Source organism: Dunckerocampus dactyliophorus, chromosome 1 (genome assembly GCF_027744805.1).
Source record: "Dunckerocampus dactyliophorus isolate RoL2022-P2 chromosome 1, RoL_Ddac_1.1, whole genome shotgun sequence".
Classification (NCBI taxonomy): domain Eukaryota; kingdom Metazoa; phylum Chordata; class Actinopteri; order Syngnathiformes; family Syngnathidae; genus Dunckerocampus; species Dunckerocampus dactyliophorus.
This window is the reverse complement of record NC_072819.1, coordinates 27504328-27510327: the sequence shown is the minus strand read 5'-3', so window position 1 is coordinate 27510327 and position 6000 is coordinate 27504328.

Here is a 6000-nt window from a genome sequence, read left to right as displayed (position 1 = left end):
CGACCCCTCTTAAGACACAGTCCTACTCGTACCCGCTGCCAGATTGTTGCCAGCTTCTTGCCAGCATTGGCTCCTGATTCCTCTGCGCCAAGCATCCAGCGTTTTCACCAAGGACTTGCTACCTGTTACCTCCTGCCATGCTACTCCCTGCTGCAACGTATGCTCTTTTGTATTACCTCTCCTGCTAGGAATATTGCAGTGATTTCCCTTCTACCTTTTTGCATCTGTCGTAGTTAGTGCCTTTTTTCCCGTGGCTTACTTCGGGCTACTTGTGTTGTACTTTATGACTCCTTGTTTCCTTTTTTTCTTGTGGAATAAATCCTATTAAACCTCTCCTGGCTCACGCATCTTGGGATCCAGAAACCGGCTGCCGCCTAGACCTAACAGAACAATCTGGCCAGACCATGGATCCCGCGGTGCTAGACCATTTTCGTTCCTCCCTTTCCCACCAAGGACAGCTGGTGAAAAGCCATGAGCGCTCCCTTACAGAGATTAGGGAGACACTTGCTTCCCTTGCCGCTGGCATCAGCGCCCTTGACCAGCGTTTGGAGCGAGCGCTCCCCAACGGACCCCTGGGAAATGCAGCACGCTCCCCGGGTATGGACCCCACCAACCCGCTGCTGCCGCCGGACCTGCCGCTCTCTTTACGGCGCGAACCCAACATCCCCCCCTTTAGTAAGGATTTGGCACAAAAGCTACCACCACACAGACCGTATGCCTGTGCTATTAAGTTGCTCCCAGACGCGCCACTACCCTGCGCTAAGCTATACAATGTTTCTGGCCCGGAGCAACAGGCTCTGAAAGACTACATTTCCTCCTCCCTGGCCGCTGGCCTCATCCGCCCCTCCTCCTCTCCACTAGGGGCAGGATTTTTTTTTTGTTGAGAAAAAGGATGGCTCACTTCGCCCTTCATTACAGTTTGTCGTATAAGTTGACGCGTCGGATACAGGAGTGGGCGCCATCCTTTCCCAGAGGTCCCCTGTCGAACAGAGGCTCCACCCCTGCGCCTTCTTCTCACGTTGCCTCACACCGGCAGAAGGGAATTATGATGTGGGGACTCGAGAGCTGCAGGCCATCGTGCTTGCGCTGTGGGAGTGGAGGCATTGGCTGGAGAATGCCACCCAGCCATTTATAGTCATTACAGACCACAAGAACTTATCTTACATCCGCTCCGCTCAACTACTGAATTCTCGCCAAGCACACTGGTCCTTGTTCCTTACCCGATTAAATTTTTCTATTACATACAGACCCGGTTCACGTAGCACCAAGCCAGACGCCCTGTACAGGATCTTTGGCCCGGCGGAGGTCGACAAGAGCCCGGAAACAATAGTACCTGTGGCCAGGGTGCTGGGGGCGCTGCAGTGGGACGTGGAAAAGAGGGTGTCAGAAGCCACGGCAGGCATGGAACCTCCAGAGGGGTGCCCGTCCAACTCAGAACTGATGTCTTACAGTGGGCTCATGCCACCAAGATTTCCTGTCATCTGTGAGTTCGACGGACCCACTTCCTGGCCTCCCAAAGGTTTTGGTGGCCCTCCATGTCCGCCAACATCAAGGAATACGTGACGGCCTGCTCTGTCTGTGCTAGAAGCAAGTCCTCACATCAGCCACCGGCGGGGTTGCTCCACCCCCTTCCTATACCTTCTCGACCCTGGTCCCACATTGCCCTAGATTTTGTCACAGGTCTTTCTGCTTCCCACGGGAACACGGTAATCTTGAACATTGTTGACAGATTCTCTAAAATGACTCATTTTGTCGCCTTCCCCAAGTTACCTACCTCCTTTGACACTGCCCGCTTGTTAATCAGACACGTTTTCCACCTCCATGGCATTCTGGCTGACATTGTGTCCGACAGGGGGCCCCAGTTCGCACCTCGGGTAGGGAGGAGCTTCTGTAAGGCGTTGGGTGCCAAGGCCAGCCTCAGGTCGGGATACCACCCCCAATCCAACGGCCAGACAGAGCGGGCCAACCAGGACCTCGAGGCGGCCCTACGTTGCATATGCCATCGGCACCCCTCTGCTTGGTCAGCGCACCTGCCATGGATTGAATATGCCCACAACTTTCTAGTTTGCTCGGCCACAGCTATGTTGCTGTTTAAAGCCGCCTTCGGTTATCAGCCCCCATTCTTCCCTTCCCAGGAAGCTGAGATCGCCATCTCCTCCGTTCACCTGCACCTCCCCCGGGCCCACTGCATCTGGAAGGACACCCGCGCTGCATTATCACGTACAGCAGACCTCAACAAGCAACTAGCGGACCGTCTTCAGGTACCAGCACCTTCCTATCAACCCGGACAGGAAGTATGGCTCTCTTCCCGGGACCTACCTTTGGCAGGAACCTGCAGGAAATTGGCTCCCAAGTTTGTGGGCCCCTACGTGGTGGATTCCATTATCAATGACTCTTCGGTGAGACTCAAGCTCTCTCCGGCACTGCGAGTACACCCAGTCTTCCACGTTTCCCGCCTTAAGTCAGTCAACACCAGCCCACTGCGCCCTCCGGCCGAGGCTCCTCCCCCGCCATGCATTATCGGTGGCCAGCCAGCCTATACCGTGAGAGCCATTTTGGACTCCAGAAGGAGGGGCAGGGGTGTGCAGTACTTGGTAGATTGGGAAAGTTATGGACCTGAGGAGTGTTCGTGGGTGGCCCGCTCCTGTATCCTCGATCCTTCACTCGTCGTCATTTCCACTCGTCTCATCCCAACAAGCCAGGCATGCTGCCATATAAAAAGGGGGGGGGGGGGGGGGGGGGGGGTACTGTCAGGAATTATGTGCTGCTCTGCTGCCCTCTGTTTGTTTTGTGTTGCAGCACACACCCTAAATCTAGTCTGAGGACTTTTTAACACACCTGCAAGCAATTGGGAGCGACCCCTCTTAAGACACAGTCCTACTCGTACTCGCTGCCAGATTGTTGCCAGCTTCTTGCCAGCATTGGCTCCTGATTCCTCTGTGCCAAGGATCCAGCGTTTTCACCAAGGACTTGCTACCTGTAACCTCCGGCCAGGCTACTCCCTGCTGCAGCGTATGCTCTTTTGTATTACCTCTCCTGCTAGTAATATCGCAGTGATTCTTAGTTTGCCTTTTCCCTGCTACCTTTTTGCAGCTCTCTTAGTTAGTGCCTTTTTTCTCGTGACTTACTTCGGGCTACTTGTGTTGTACTTTATGCCTCCTTGTTTCCTTTTTTTCTTGTGGAATAAATCCTATTAAACATCTCCTGGCACACGCATCTTGGGATCCAGAAACCGGCTGCCGCCTAGTCCTAACATTTTTTTATGGACTGGCAGGTGCAAGTACTTACAAGCACTGATGTCAAGGTAAAAAGATAACAAAAGGTGACTGTATAAAAAGGGCATCATGAAGGAAAATTCAACTTCAGGATGCATCAGTACTGCAAGTGTCTCCCGTATGACATTTCTGTTTATTTTATTGTCCGAATATTGATGTCACACTTACATTAAGGACATTATACAGGTTGTATCTATTTTATATGCTGCTAATAAATGTTTCTGCAACATTATATTATTGGTGACATGTTGACAAACACAAACTGGCAGGCACCATGATGCCACTGAGTGTGCACTCAGACGGTAGGCGCGGCTTGCGCAGTCAGTGGTGAAGCCATGCTCATGGTGGCCTCATCTTAGGATTTCTTCCCTGTATTTGATCAGGAAATCTGCAAATTCAGCAAGTTTTACTTAAGAAATTGTGAAAAACGATTGGATATTATCATTGTGTGGCAGGATGGACTTGGTCATTTAGCATAATAGTGGGTTGTGTGCTGTGACTGTTCGGCAATCACCTCTAGAGGGCACCTTATAAAAAGGGGCTGTGTTATCGTCCCCATTCTCTTGATTGTTGCTGCTGAGGTACTGTCACTGTGCAATATGTACCAGGAACGCAATCATTTCAACTGGTTTCTACGCATGTGTAGAACGCATCTACATCCGGTCGGCCTATTTTTCGGCAGTCACGTTAGGCATGTGTAATCTACACCATCCGTCGATCTATTTTACGGCAGCAAGCAATATACATCCCTCCGCTACTCCCAAAAACGTTATTAAGATAGATAGAAATTTGAGAAATAACAACATAATCAATCTTTTTTTTTTCTTATATCAGATCCATGGTGCAAGTGGACAATTTATAAGCTTTTTTTCTTTGTTCCATAAATTATTTTATTACTTTTTTTAATACTTTTTTTTTCACCACTAAAAGAAATACACACAAAAGCATTTGCTAGGAAGATATGTTTGGATGGATGGTATTTCCCCGTTTAGAAAAAAAACTCTGATGTATGTTACACGTAACCGGATATAACGTTTACGTCTGCGCTACGTGCATTGCGTAAGTTTTACATAGCTCAGTCTTAGTGGACGTCATAAGACGATAGAAACATCGGCATGCCAATGAAGTATTTTAACAAGAGTCACTTATAAAATAACCTCCCAACATAATACATATACACTCCTAATCAAAATCTTAAGACCAGTTAAAAAATTGCTAGAATTTGCATTTTGAACATTTGGATCGTAATGACATTTTAAGTAGAGCTCCAATATGCAAAAGCAAGACTGGGGAGTGAGACAAAAAGCATTTGGAAAAAGTAATTTATTGAAAACAGTTAAACTGAACTTTACCTTAAATTTAACTGTTTATCAGCTGATCAAAAGTTTAAGACCACAAAAAGCCAAAAGGCTTTTATAACCTGCTCAACATTATAGCTCGAAATTTTCATTTTCTGTCAGGCATTCACACTGTCATGCCCTCCTGATGGCTAAAGCTAAGAAGCTTTCTCTTTTTGAACGTGGTCGGATTGTGGAGCTGCATAAGCAAAGCCTCTCGCAGCGTGCCATTGCTGCTGAGGTTGGGAGCAGTAAGACAGTCATTCTAAGTTTTTAAAAGATCCTGAGCATTATGGAACAAAAAAGTCAAGTGATAGACCCAAAAAAATCACACCTGCGCTGAGCCAGAGGATCCAATTGGCTGTCCATCAAGACGCAGGTCGTCTTGATGGACATTAGGGCCCTTACTGGTGCCGACTGCAGTGCAATAACCATAAGACGGCATCTGCTGGAAAAGGGTTTAAAAAACAAAAAACAAATTCAAAGAACTGGTCTCCTTCAACGCCACAAAACTGCCCGTTTAGCCGTTTCTACCCGGCACAGGGACGGGGGGTCCATCATGGTCTAGGGTGCTTTTTCATTCAGTGGAACACTGGAACTTCAGGTGGTGCAGGGTTGTCAAACGGTGGGTGCGCACATGCAGATGTTGCAGTGGGAATCCCTCATGACTGAGGGCCCTTGTCTGTGTGGTAACAGCTGGGTTTGTCAACAGGACAACGCTGCAGTTCACAATGCTCGCTTGACCAAGGACTTCTTCAGGGAGAATAACATCCCTCTTTTGGACCATCCTGCATGTTTCCCTCATTTAAATCCCATAGAGAACATTTGGGGATGGATGGCAAGGGACGTTTATAAAAATGGCAATCAGTTCCAGGCAGTTGATGCCCTTCGTGAAGCTACTCATTACTGAGTCCTACTGAGAACATTTTTTGTTCTGGTTTGGAGAGTTTTTTGTTATTTTTTGAGCGATAGTCTTAAACTTTTGATCAGCTGATAAACAGCCTATTTCAGTTTAACTGTTGTTTTCAATAAATTACTTTTTCAAAGTGCTTTTTGTCTCACTCCCCCTTCTTGCTTTTGCATATTGTAGCTCTATTTAAAACCTCATTAAGATCTAAATGTGAAAAATGCTAATTCTAGCTATTTTTCAACTGGTCTTAAGATTTTGATCAGGAGTGTATAAAGTATGGTTATTGACCATTTATGTTCATCAGTTTAAAAAATAAAAACTACCACAGCACGTGACGTTGCAGAAGCGCTGTCGTAAAAATTAGCCAAAAGTGGAAGTGACGTAGTCCTTGCGCATGCGTGGGACCGATTGCGTTCTGGGTACATATTGCGCAGTGACAGGTATGCCCCCTTTCTGGTTGCCTCGTGCAAGCCGGTTC